Consider the following 13,615-nt stretch of genomic DNA (forward strand, 5'->3'; position numbering starts at 1 on the left):
TGACCTCCCTCAAACCCCTGTTGTGAATCTATACTGTCTTCTGTTTCCTCCTTCCTGGAAAGGGTTAGGATGGGGAGCCTGTCTCCACCATTCCTCCTCTGCCCAGTCCCTGACACTGAGATTAAGAGTCTCATGCTCTACTGACTGAGTTATCCTCAGGCCTCACTTCACAAGGCTGGAGCATATGTATACACACACACACACACACACACACACACACACACAACACACACACGTTGCAGACCAAAACACACTTTCCAGGGAGTTAGTGCTAGTGAACTCAGCAGAGCTTACTTTTGTGTTTTGTATTTTTTTATTTTTTTTATTGGTTTTTATTAAATATTACAAGAAAATAAAAAGAAAAAAGAAATAGACTGAAAAATCAATACATAACACTGTAAACACATTTGTCTACGTATTTTCCAACATGCAGACTAGAAAAGAAAAGAGACGAAAGATAAAAGGAAAGAATAAAAGAAAAGGAAAAAAGGAAAAAAAACTTTTCATAATCAATAATACCAAATTTATACTTCAAACATTACAATATATACATCCTAGTTAAAATATTCTAAAAGACACTGCATTCACCACACGTCTCTTAGTTTCTAGTTCACCTTTACATCTATTCTTCAGTCACTTCCTTTCCTTGAGTTCTTTCATAGTCCATCAAATCTTTGTGTTCTCTATACAGTGGTGCCTCGCAAGACGAAATTAATTCCTTCCACAAGTTTTTTCTTCTTGCGAGTTTTTCGTCTTGCGAAGCACGGTTTCCCATAGGAATGCATTGAAAATCAATGAATGCGTTCCTATGGAAACCGCTTACCAGGCTGGCGGTGCGGAGAAAGGCTTTTCTCCCCACCGCAAGCCTTCAGGACAGGTACGGGAACAGAGGGGAAGGGGTGCAGCGCTTCTCCTCTGTTCCCGGGGCTTGCGGTGGGAGGAGGGTTTTTCCTCCCCACCGCCAACATTCAGAACAGCATTCTGAATGTTGGTGGTGGGAAGGAAAACCCTCCTCCCACCGCAAGTCTTCAGGACAGCCATCCGAAGGCTGGCATGGGGAGAAGGGCTTTCCGCCCCACCGCCAGCCTTCGGAGCAGCCTTCCGAAGGCTGGCTCGGGGAGAAGGGCTTTTCTCCCCACCGCCAGCCTTCGGAGGAGCCTTCCAAAGGCTGGCGCGGGGAGAAGGGCTTTCCGCCCCACCGCCAGCCTTCGGAGGAGGTCCGAGGACAGTGGGGAAGACGCGCTGCGCTTCCCCGCTGTCCCGGAGATTTCCCTATGGGCTTTCGTCTTGCGAAGGAAGCCCATAGGGAAATTCGTTTTGCGAAGCGCCTCCAAAACGGAAAACCCTTTCGTCTAGCGGGTTTTCCGTCTTGCGAGGCGTTCGTCTTGCGGGGCACCACTGTATTCTTCACAAGGTTAGTCTAAGCACAAACAAACTTTCGTATTTGAACCCTGCTTGTGTAAATATTCATTTAAGCATTCCCATTGTTTCTATACCGTAGTTTTGGATTTGTGCCTTATTAAATCAGTCAATTTTGCTAACTCCAAATACTCCCATAATTTACTTAACCATTCCCTTTTTGTTGGGATATTATTTCCTTTCCAATAACTGGCTACCAATATTCTCGCTGCTGTTGTTACTAGCAGAGCTTACTTTGGAGTAAACACGCTTAACCTTGCACACGGTTAGTCTGAATCACAGAAGTCTGTGCAGGCTCCCCTCTGACCAACAGAGGGCACTTGATACCCACAAGGTTCCCTGCTTGCTCCTCAGCTCTGGAATTTGACTTCTTGGCCCCCTGCTTAGACAAAAATTTACAACCTATTTGAAACCATCACTGCTGCTGCTTGGAAAAGGAGGGGGCCTTGCAACTCTCCCCTCTTCCAGTCCTCTCCCATCATTGCCACACATACCAGAAAATCCACACACTCAAGCTTTCAAAGAAAGGGTCAGATAGCTCAGTGGCAGAACATCTGCTTTGCGAGTGAGAGAGATCCTGGCATCTCCAGGTAGGGCTGCGATATGACTCCCTGCCTGAAAACCTGGAGAGCTGCTGCCAGCCAGTGTCCAGGCATGGCCAAACTTGGCCCTCCAGCTGTTTTGGGACTACAATTCCCATCATCCCTGACCACTGGTCCTGTTAGCTAGGGATGATGGGAGTTGTAGTCCCAAAACAGAGCTACATGGGCCTTTAGTCTGATTCGGTATAAAACAGCTTTCTTTCTTTTTTGTTAGGGCGTTTATTAATTTTCCAATAAAAACATCCAATTAACATATCAAATCACAATCCAATAAAAAACTAAAATAAAAAAAAAATTAAATTGTCTTCCAAATTATAATCTTGAATTATAATCTTGAAACAGCTTTCAAACTCCCAGTTCATCGCATCTAAGGCTGCTGTCTCAGCCACAGACGTTTTGAAGAGATGTTAAACTCTGCAATCATTAACACACACACAGCAAGATAGCAAACTCGGGTCGTGAGTTATGATTGCTATGTATTTATCTTTTACAGTGGTACCTCAAGTTACATACGCTTCAGGTTACATACGCTTCAGGGTACAGACTCCGCTAACCCAGAAATAATACCTCGGGTTAAGAACTTTGCTTCAGGATGAGAACAGAAATCGTGCTCCGGCGGCACGGCGGCAGCAGGAGGCCCCATTAGCTAAAGTGGTGCTTCAGGTTAAGAACAGTTTCAGGTTAAGAACAGACCTCCGGAACGAATTAAGTACGTAACCAGAAGTACCACTGTATTGCATTTATACCCCACCTGGTTCTTCAAGGAGCTTCAAGGTGGTGCACATGGTTCTCCTCTTCCCCATTTCATCTTCACAGCATCCCTGTGAGGTAGGTTAGACCAAGAGATGGTGACTGGCCCATGGTCACCCAGTGAGGCTCATGCCAGAGTAGGGATCCAGACCCTGGTCTCTCAAGTCCTAGTCTGACACTCTAACCACTACACCACAAAGGGAACTACCGGGAAATAAGGAGGCAGTAGCGGGGTGCTCAGGGGACTCTCCGCCCCTCCATAACTGGCAGAAGTCAAAACATCAGAGAGAAGAAACACCAGCATGCACCTATAGCAGCAAAACTGGACTCCTTCATCTGCCCCAGCTGCAACAAAACATGTCTCTCCTGCATCCATCTCAAAAGACTCAGCAGGCACTATAATTCTTCAAACCGTATGACTTTACTCCCGAAGTCAAACCGTTTATCTGCCATCGTTTCCCAAGACAGATGCCAACAACAACAAAACAATATTGAGAGTGAAAAATTCTATGGGAGTACCGTATTTTTTGCTCTATAAGACTCACTTTTTCCCTCCTAAAAAGTAAGGGGAAATGTGTGTGTGTCTTATGGAGCGAATGCAGGCTGCGCAGCTATCCCAGAAGCCAGAACAGCAAGAGGGATTGCTGCTTTCACTGCGTAGCGATCCCTCTTGCTGCTCTGGCTTCTGAGATTCAGAATATTATTTTTCTTGTTTTCCTCCTCCAAAAACTAGGTGCGTCTTGTGGTCTGGTGCGTCTTATAGAGCGAAAAATACGGTAATTAAAAAAAAACACAAATAGCTCAATGATGTCTCAGCATGCTCAGTGACCACAAACTTCCAAGGGTGAGAGAGGGATGGAAAACCGGGGAGGGGAAACGGAATGGAGTTGACTCCTTCAGAACACTCCACACCGCATTATTTTTATACTGCCGTTAATTATTTCATTGCTTATGCTCCCTTCAACACAAGGTCCCTGGGCAGGCTACAGCAATTTAAAAATGCAATCAGTTTAAAGCAAATATTTTGTTTGCATGTTCCACTTTGTCCTGCTCTATTTTGATCTTCTGTCTGTCTGTCTGTCTCTCTCTCCACCACTTATTTCTGGAAGGCTGTCCTATTAAATTACTCACTATGAAAGCGTAGTCTAGCAAGCTCATAACCATCACATTTTGAAGACCAGGCAAAAGATTTAAGCAAATCATTCCCTCCGTTTCCAATATCCAGAGGTCCAGACAGGTAATATGTCAATGGAACAGCACTGCAGACAAGGAGATGGTTGGTTGTTGGTTGTTGTTGTTGTTTAGTCATTTAGTTGTGTCCGACTCTTCGTGACGCCATGGACCAGTGCACGACAGGCACTCCTGTCTTCCACTGCCACTTCCACTCATGCTGGTAGCTTTGAGAACACTATCCAACCATCTCGTCTTCTGTCGTCCCCTTCTCCTTGTGCCCTCCATCTTTCCCAACATCAGGGTCTTTTCCAGAGAGTCTTCTCTTCTCATGAGGTGGCCAAAGTATTGGAACCTCAGCTTCGCGATCTGTCCTTCCAGTGAGCACTCAGGGCTGATTTCCTTCAGAATGGACAGGTTTGATCTTCTTGCAGTCAATGGTACTCTCAAGAGTCTCCTCCAGCACCATAATTCAAAAGCATCAATTCTTCGGCGATCAGCCTTCTTTATGGTCCAGCTCTCACTTCCATACATCACTACTGGATGATTGTTGGTAGGTTTGGGGAAACCCTGAGATTTGCAGAAGGGCAAAAAAACTATTTTGTGGGGGCGGACACTAAGGAGTGAAATGCCTGAATAAGAGCTGAACATGCAAAGTAGCCACAGAATGCTGACTGTCTGTTGGATGGGGAGGGGGACTGGGAGGGAGGGGAAATGGAATAGTGCATGCTAGAGGAGGGCTTGGGTAGGTGGCATCCTGTGCAGAAACACTCCACACTGCAACATTTTGTTGCTGCTCCTAGTAGTTGTTAACAACTGTGCATTTAACACAGAGTTAATGGAGTTAAGGCAGGCATACCCAGGCAGGTCAAAAAAAGGTTTTGAATTAAAACTGGTGGCTCTTTTCCACTGATATGCCAAAAGTGGTTTCTTTTCAGGGTGTGGAAAAATGAGAACCGGTAATTTATTTTTATCTAACAAAATTTGAGTACTGCAGAACTGTAAAGGAAACCTCTGAGCGGTTTTTGAAAAACATGAAATAGGCATTAAAATGATCGATGGAAGTTGAAGTGTGTGTGTGAATCAAAACATAATTTAAAACTATTTGTAATCTGTAATTACAGATTAAAGCATATGCCTGGGTAAGCTTGCCTAAATAAAAGCATTTTTAGCATGTGCCAAAAGGAGTACAGGGAAGGTAGCCATTTGATGTCAATAGGCAGGGAGTTCCAGAGGGCAGGTAAGACAATGATTCCTTACGAATGTAGAATGAACATTGTGTGGCACTTGCAATAGTGGCAGCCCTGCAGGTGCTTTCAGAAAAGCATGCCCCTCTGTGGGTGGCATTCAACTAAGTTTAACACAGAGAATACCCAATGAAATTAATGACCATGGCTAAGTTAGCGCCATTCATTTCAATATGTGGTATTCAATGCTGGTCCTACTCAGAACACCCACTGAAGTTAATAGACATGACTAACTTTGATTCATTAATGAGTCTACTTTGAATAGGACTTAGTGGAATGCAACCCGTTCGGTCTAGTCTAAGTAAAACATAGTTGAGTACCACCCTGCAAAACAGTAATGTCATAATGCATGACTACTCAAAAGTAAGTGTCATCAAGTTCAATGACACTGCTGCTTAACAACATATCCCTGTGCATGCCTACTCAGAAGTATGCACCGCTGAGTGAAGTAGGAGCTTATTCCTTTGTAAATCGTTGCAGGATTGTGCCTAAATCTCTGTTCCGAGCATGCAAAGGTTCTGAAGTAGGGAATGAGATGGCCACCTATCAGGGATGCAGCAGTTTTCCTGCACTGGCAGGGGCTGGTCTCGATGACCTTCAAGGTCTCAACTCTACAATTTCACGTTCAGAACAGGGGATCATGTAGAGAGACAACGGGCAGCCTCCTCCAGGGATGGAAGAGGCACTCCTGAGCCTTTACACATTGGTCCACTGGATGAAGAAATAAGGCAGGATTTCTCCCCGCTTCTGGTGGAGAAAGCAACAGCAAAAGACCAGACAAGCAGTTCACAGTGGCATGCCTGGTGTGTGGATGGATCTGTGCTCCCAGCTCACAGGAGCCTCAATTTATCTGTTTCTCACATCCACACCAGCAGTCCTCCTGTAGCCCAATGGTGCACAAGTGTACGCTACAAAATCAGAAGCCGCATCCTGCCTACATTGGGTTTCCAAGTCAAACCTCCATATTTAGAGGATTAGCTGGGACTTGTCTTAAAAGAACAGGACGGGTGATTTTGAAGCACAGTGTGAAATGACTACTAAATTCAGTGAGCATTGTGGCAACTTAAACCTGGCTTAAGGTTATCAAGAAGTCTCCTGGCCAGCAGGAAGCACCACTCAGTTTTTATGTATCGCCTTTTGTATAACCCGAGTGTTGCCTACAACACAATGTTGAGCACCACTGACAGAAATTGTTCTGTTTTCTTGCATTCCCTCGAGTTTGCCTTTTGGCATATAAATTTCCCCCAGCCTTCTGCCTTTATTAAGTTCTTACATTTATATCCCACATTTATATCCCACACAGGTGGCGCTGTGGGTTAAACCACAGAGCCTAGGGCTTGCCAATCAGAAGGTCGGCGGTTCAAATCCCCACGACAGGGTTAGCTCCTGTTGTTCGGTCCCAGCTCCTGCCAACCTAGCAGTTTGAAAGCACGTCAAAGTGCAAGTAGATAAATAGGTACCGCTCTGATGGGAAGGTAAACGGCGTTTCCGTGTGCTGCTCTGGTTTGCCAGAAGCGGCTTAGTTATGCTGGCCACATAACCCAGAAGCTGTACGTCGGCTCCCTCGGCCAATAAAGCAAGATGAGCGCCGCAACCCCAGAGTCAGTCACGACTGGACCTAATGCTCAGGGGTCCCTTTACCTTTACCTCTGGGAAGCTTAAGAGTCTCCTCATTTCCATTTATTATTACAACAACCTTGCAAGGTTGGTTAAAGTGACTGATCCAAGGGTATGCAGCGAGCTTCCTGGCTGAGCAAAGCTCTGGACCAGGCTCCCCAGTCCTAGGATGGATCTACACACAGCGGGGGGGGGGGCGCTAAAAATACAGTGGTACATCTGGTTGCAAACAGGATCCGTTCCAGAGGCCCGTTTGCAACATGAAAAGAGCGCAACCTGAAGCGCCGTATCTGCACAGGTGCGCGGCACGATTTGGCGCTTGTGTGCATGTGTGAAGCATGATTTAGCACTTCTGCGCATGTGCAAGCAGCAAAACCCGGAAGTAACCCTTTCCAGTACTTCTAGGTCGCCGTGGGATGTAACCTGAAATAACGTAACATGAAGCAAACGTAACATGAGGTATGACTGTAAGTCAGAAATTAAATTGTTACAACAAAAGAAAAAAAACTCTGTGTAAAAATCACATAGAATTCTTTTTGCTCTCTGTCGCCATCTGGTGTTGCATGTTTATAACACATTCAAAACGTTGTTTTTACTAATGTAGCTGAGTCCTCAGTCCAACCCTAACTCTGCCCCGAGCCAAATTTGCTCTGCATTTTTTGAAGGGGCAGACACCAAAGAGACCAGGGAAGAGGTGTTTCTGAGAAGCACACAGTGAGGCATGCTACAAAATAGGAAGCCATATCTTGTCCAGGAAGCTGCATGCCTATTGCTCAAGGGTAACTTAAGTGAAACGTGGTATCTGCATATACAAAATCTATACCTTAGATCCAAAGATGCTAATGACAAAGAGTGGATGGGCATGCCCTGCTTGAACAGTATCTGGAACCATATGGGGCTAGCCACTGTCAGATTACACAGACCTTATCCTGACCCGGCAGAGTAATTCTGATGTTTATATATGCTGTCAATTGAATCATTTATCCCTTCACTCAATCCAACACTTCTTACAATGCCCCCTCTTTGTTCTTCACTGGCTTCTCTTTCATCTCTCTCTTGAGCTTCCTAATTCCCACCAGAAAAACTCGCTTATAGGGGGAAAGGAAAACTCCTGTTACAGGAAACTGCCCCAGGACCCTATCTCTCCGCCAAGCTTACATGGGTCTCCTTACAGCCTCTTCCTGCATAAAATGCTGACTGTTCTTCCAGCCCCTTCCCCTACCTAAACAAGCTGTGGATTTCCTTTACCATCTGCCCCCCTCATCTAAACTGAGCCGTTATGATACTTGCTCCATAGACCAGATTACATAAATCTCAGTGTAACGCTGACCTTCCCAAAAAACCTTCTGTGCCCAGATCAACAATTATAATTTTTTGGTGTGTGCAATTGGCACGCATATGCCTTTAAAACACAACAATCCAAAAACTTGGATGAATTTGCTGTGTGTGTTTTTTTTATCCTGTAAGGACAGCATCTACAGGGGTGAGTTGCACAGTGTGAATCTGGGCTGATTCTTCTTGGGCTGTACTTCAAATAGGGAGACCGAGTTTTTGTTCTGCCATATCTTCCATTATCACTGAAAAGGAAGAAGAATTAAATGGGAGGAGTGGCATTTGCCCTGAATTAGATACACTGCATTTGGGAAGGGCAAATCCATAAATTTTGGGCTTGTTCAGTTTCCCATTACAGTGGTGCCCCGCAAGACGAATGCCTCGCAAGACGGAAAACTCGCTAGACGAAAGGGTTTTCCGTTTTGGAGGTGCTTCGCAAAACGAATCTCCTATGGGCTTGCTTCGCAAGCCGAAAATGCCTTGTGAGTTCATGCGGGTTTTTTTCCTCCCCCCCCCTTTTTCTAAGCCGCTTATCAGCTGATCCGATCAGCAGATAAGCCGCGAAAAGCCGCTAAAAGCCGCTAAAAGCCGCTAAAAGCCGCTAAAAGCACTAATAGCGCTAATCCGCTAATCCGTCAATGGGCTTGCTTCGCAAGACGAAAAAACCGCTAGACGAAGAGAATCTTGCGAGGCACCACTGTATTCTGATATTAAATCTGAATTTTCACATCAGTCCCCATGAACAGTCATTGTCACTTTACTGGAAATTTCTCCTAACATACATTATTTTTTCATGCAAGTTTGCCTAAAGGACAGATTTTTCCAAGCAACCTTCCCAACCGTAATGCATTCTACCACAGACTTGTAGGGCTGGAAAGGGACCACAAGCATCATCTAGTCCAAATCCCTGCAATGCTGGTATGTTATCTTCACCAATAGACAGATTTTTATGCATATTTGTCACTCTTGGCTGAGGAACTGCACTGCAAAGAAGTGCAAATAATTGTCACGTATTGTTTCAGGAAGTTCAAATTAAGCAAGTTTGCCTCTGAATGCAAATGGAAACAAACTCCTACCCCATCCCTCAGCTGGATACAGTCCAAACCAAGTCAAGCATTTTAAGCCCACAGTGATACCGGCAGGAAAATACAACATATGCTCAAATCTCAGCTGCTGAAATCCATGTCAGGTGGATGTTAGTCATTGCATCTTTCCTATAGTTGAGACAGACTGAGAGAACTTCTCACGGCTTCCGTATTTCACAGCCCAATCCTAAGGAAGGGTACTCAGAAATAAGTCCCATGCAATTTCAGTGGCGTAACGTGGGTTGTCAGCACCCGCGGCAAGGCAAGTAATTTGCGCCCCCTAACCCGTGGATTTGCGCCCCCTAACCCGTGGATTTGCGCCCCCTAACCCTAACCCCCAGATATTGCGCCCGGTGCGGCCGGCCCCCCCTGCACCCCCCACGCTACGCCACTGTGCAATTTCAAAGGAGCATCTTTCCGAGTCTGCACTGCAGCCTACGAGATGTCATCAAAGCCACTTCCCTGGAAATAAGCTCACCTAGGAATCTATGCTGTCAGGTGCAGAAAGGACAAAGTAGCTTGCATACTTCTAAACTGGGTTGGGGAAGGTAAGATTTTGGAGAGAGAATGACAGCATATAGAAAGCAATACACAGTGGTACCTTGGGTTAAGTACTTACCGTATTTTTTGCTCTATAAGGCACACTTTTTCCCTCCTAAAAAGTAAGGGGAAGTGTGTGCGCGTCTTATGGAGCAAATGCAGGCTGTGCAGCTATCCTGTGCTTTCACTGCGCAGCGATCCCTCTTGCTGTTCTAGCTTCTGAGATTCAGAATATTTTTTTTCTTGTTTTCCTCCTCCAAAAACTAGGTGCGTCTTGTGGTCTGGTGCGTCTTATAGAGCGAAAAATACGGTAATTCGTTCCGGAGGTCCGTTCTTAACCTGAAACTGTTCTTAACCTGAAGCACCACTTTAGCTAATGGGGCCTCCTGCTGCCGCCGCACCGCCAGAGCCCGATTTCTGTTCTTATCCTGAAGCAAAGTTCTTAACCTGAAGCACTATTTCTGGGTTAGCAGAGTGTGTAACCTGAAGCGTATGTAACCCAAGGTACCACTGTATTAAATAACAATGACAATATAAAGTGTTACTATGGAAGAAGTCCTCCATTGGCCTTCTGCTATGGGAGCATGACCCTGCTCAGTCACAACCTGACCCAAGGTGAGTCAAAACAGCAGCTCTACTGCCAGTAGCATACAAAATTTTGGAACAGTGTTTCCAGACACATGTTTGGGTTAATCGTCTGGAAAAGGTTGAAAGGGACTACATCCCAATGAGATTTTCATGTGCTTAGGTCTTGACAGCGGTTCTCAACTGTGGGTCCCCAGATGTTGTTGGACTACAACTCCCATCATCCCTGAGCTCTGGCCTTGCTAGCTAGGGGTGATGGGAGTTGTAGTTCAACAACATCTGGGGACCCACAGGTTGAGAAAGGCTGGCTCAGGAACAAAGTGTAACTGTTAGAGTGCTGGACTAGGACCTGGGAAACCTAGGTTTGAATTCCCAAGTAGTCATGGAGTGCACTGGGTGACCTTGGGCCAGCTACTGCCTCTTAGCCTAACCTAGCCCACAAGGTTGTTGTGGGGATTAAATGAGGAGGGGGAAACCATATGCACCCCCTTGAGCTCATTGGAGGAAAGGTGGGATTTACTTGCAATAAATAAATACAATTAAAATAAATGTTGGGCCATTCATTCACCTAGCTCCATTCTGTCTGCCCTGACGGACAGCAGCTCTCCAGGCTTTCAGGGAGAGGACATTCCCTGCCCTATCTGCAGATGCTGGGGATTCAACCTCGGTCCTCCTGTATGCAAAGCAAATCTCTGTTGCTGAAAGTCACTCCCCTCCAATTCCACTTTTTTAAAAATTAAGGGTGTCAATGCAGGAAAGAATTTGGGACCGAAAGCAAACACAACATCCTAGCCAATACATATATTTGCTTATTTAAAATTAATATACTTCTATCCCACCTTATACATATTTCAATGGGCAATAAGAATCCATTTATAATCAGAGTCTTTTTAAGTCTCGTGGAAATGGAAAGAGACAGTAATATTCACGGATATGTTCTTCAAAAGAAGGTATCTCCCAACTGCCAAAAGTCCCCATGAACTATTTATGGGAAGCAGTAGATTCCAGGAGTGGCTTTAGACATAGACCAGAATTTCAGGTCTCATCTAGCAAGAAGGAGTCGGAATAAAAACCTTTGCATACCTACATGGGAAAAAGTCCCAGTTTGACTTAACAGTTAAGCATACATGCACAGTCCTCCCCACATAGAATCCCAGGAGGGAGATCATCCTTTTCTAGGGCATCAGGTCATGTGTTTGCTTAAAAATCATATCACAATGCACATACTAAACTAGCAGAGTTCATCTGAGCTGACTGACGGTATAATCCAAAGAATTTCATAGCAAATCAGCTGTGATGGACTCTGTTAGTTTAGTATATGCATTGTGATGAAGTATTACATTTTGGCAAGCTACAAGTCTTCCTTGATTACCCAGGACATATTTGTTGAAACTGTAAAGGGATCGCCTTAACAGTACCTTTAATCATGCCTGTTGCATTCTTCCTTTCTTTTCAAAGATGCACTTTGTAGCTCGCTCTGCTTTTACATGTCTTCATCCCTTCAACATTACCAGCTGTTTGGGCAATTTCACATGCAAAATTGGGCCCATCCATAAAGGTAGGTAAAGGGACCCCTGACCATTAGGTCCAGTCGTGGCCGACTCTGGGGTTGTGGCGCTCATCTCACTTTATTGGCCGAGGGAGCCGGCGTGCAGCTTCTGGGTCATGTGGCCAGCATGACTAAACTGCTTCTGGCAAACCAGAGCAGCACACAGAAACGCCGTTTACCTTCCCACCGGAGTGGTACCTATTTATCTACTTGCACTTTTGATGTGCTTTTGAACTGCTAGGTTGGCAGGAGCAGGGACTAAGCAACAGGAGCTCACCCCGTTGCGGGGATTCGAACTGCTGAACTTCTGATCAGCAAGTCCTACGCTCTGTGGCTTAACCCACAGCGCCACCTGCATCCCTTGGCCTTAATATAGATAGTGAACCCCTTGTCTTTCCTTTGATTACCCCTCATCCACGTGGAGTTCTCCTCCAACTCCTGCTGTCCCACATTTTCTGCTCCCTAAAACTGGAGATACCCTATGCAATCAACGTAGCTCTCCAATTCCGATTTTAAAAGCATGGCAAACCTTTGGATTTAGAAGAATATGTGGGACAGCAACAGTCAGAGGAGAATTAAAGAAGACTCAAAGGGTTCACAATCCCATAAAGCAGGAGGACAAGGTTGTGTTTAACAGCACAAACCTCTCTATGTCTACTCAGAAGTAAGCCCCACTGAGTTCAATGAGCTCCCCTCCCAGGTATGGGTGGGATAAGATTGCAGTTTAAACCAGTTCTTGATGCAAAGGTAAAAATGAGCCCGTAAAAATGATGCAAAGGTAAAAATGGACATTTCCACTTTGCTTCCTCATCCGAGCTCATCAACAGTATTCACACTTCGAGGCTTGAGATTAGTTTGTGCTTAAAATCAAGAACCAGTTAAGAACCAGTTAGTCTTTAAAGCTGCAGTCCTGTGAACGCCTACCTGGGAGTAAACCGTATTAAACTCAATCAATGGGATGGTACTTCGGCAGAGACCTGGACGAGATTGCAAGTCCGTCCGTCCAGAATGTGCACTGCATCGCCTGACCAACAATCACAGAAAATGCTTCTTTTGGCTCTGGGGAAGCGGCTGGAATAATTCCTCTTTTACACTTCGCTGTGCCCAGAGCTCACCTCCCAATCATCACGACAGCATTGATGGCATGCTCCAAGTTTGCATCCTACTCAGAGTAGACCCTCTGAAGTGAACGGACATAGCTCCCTAAGGTCCATTCCTTTCGATGTGTCTACTCTGAGTGGGACTGAGGTGGAGACACCCCCTCCGTGGATTTTACGCCTGTCCCATCAGTTCCTCCCTTCCACCCCCTCCCCATAAAAGAAAGAAATCCTCTCGTTGTCAACATGCCTCCAGGATATGTTGGCAAAAGGGCGAACTTCCGTGCATTTAAAAGCTTCTGCACACACACCCCCCCTAGCCCTGCCTCTTCCAAGCGCTCCATCCTCTAGGACGCAAAGCAGCGTCCCAGAGGATAGAAAGAAAATCTCTCTCTTTTTTTTCCCTCCCCAACACCCCCAATCCTGAGTTCCTCATTCCAGGAATCCCAAAACTTACAGATGAGAGCCAAACCAATCTCCTGGTCGAGGGAGAGGCGAGGAAAGGCAGACGCTGCGGGCTTGATCGCTCACTGCAGAGTGAGTGAGGAAGTTGAGCTGAAAGTTTAATGAAATGTGTAAAAGGGAGGGAGGGGGACGAAAGGGGAGCAGTCGCGGGCCGAGC

At 45.7% G+C, this 13,615-nt stretch overlaps 1 protein-coding gene across 1 annotated transcript in view; it reads right to left on the reverse strand.

The window, feature by feature from the left end:
- The window catches only part of HAPLN3 (hyaluronan and proteoglycan link protein 3), a 29,258-nt gene extending 15,689 nt beyond the window's left edge, over positions 1-13,569 (reverse strand). Inside the window, exon 1 of the mRNA XM_083475208.1 lies at positions 13,451-13,569. The gene's annotated coding sequence lies outside the window, so the exon portion shown is untranslated. The remainder of the gene's footprint in view (positions 1-13,450) is intronic.
- Between the last annotated feature and the right edge of the window lie 46 nt (positions 13,570-13,615).

Source organism: Podarcis liolepis (assembly GCF_965112155.1).
Source record: "Podarcis liolepis genome assembly, chromosome: 14".
Classification (NCBI taxonomy): Eukaryota; Metazoa; Chordata; class Lepidosauria; order Squamata; family Lacertidae; genus Podarcis; species Podarcis liolepis.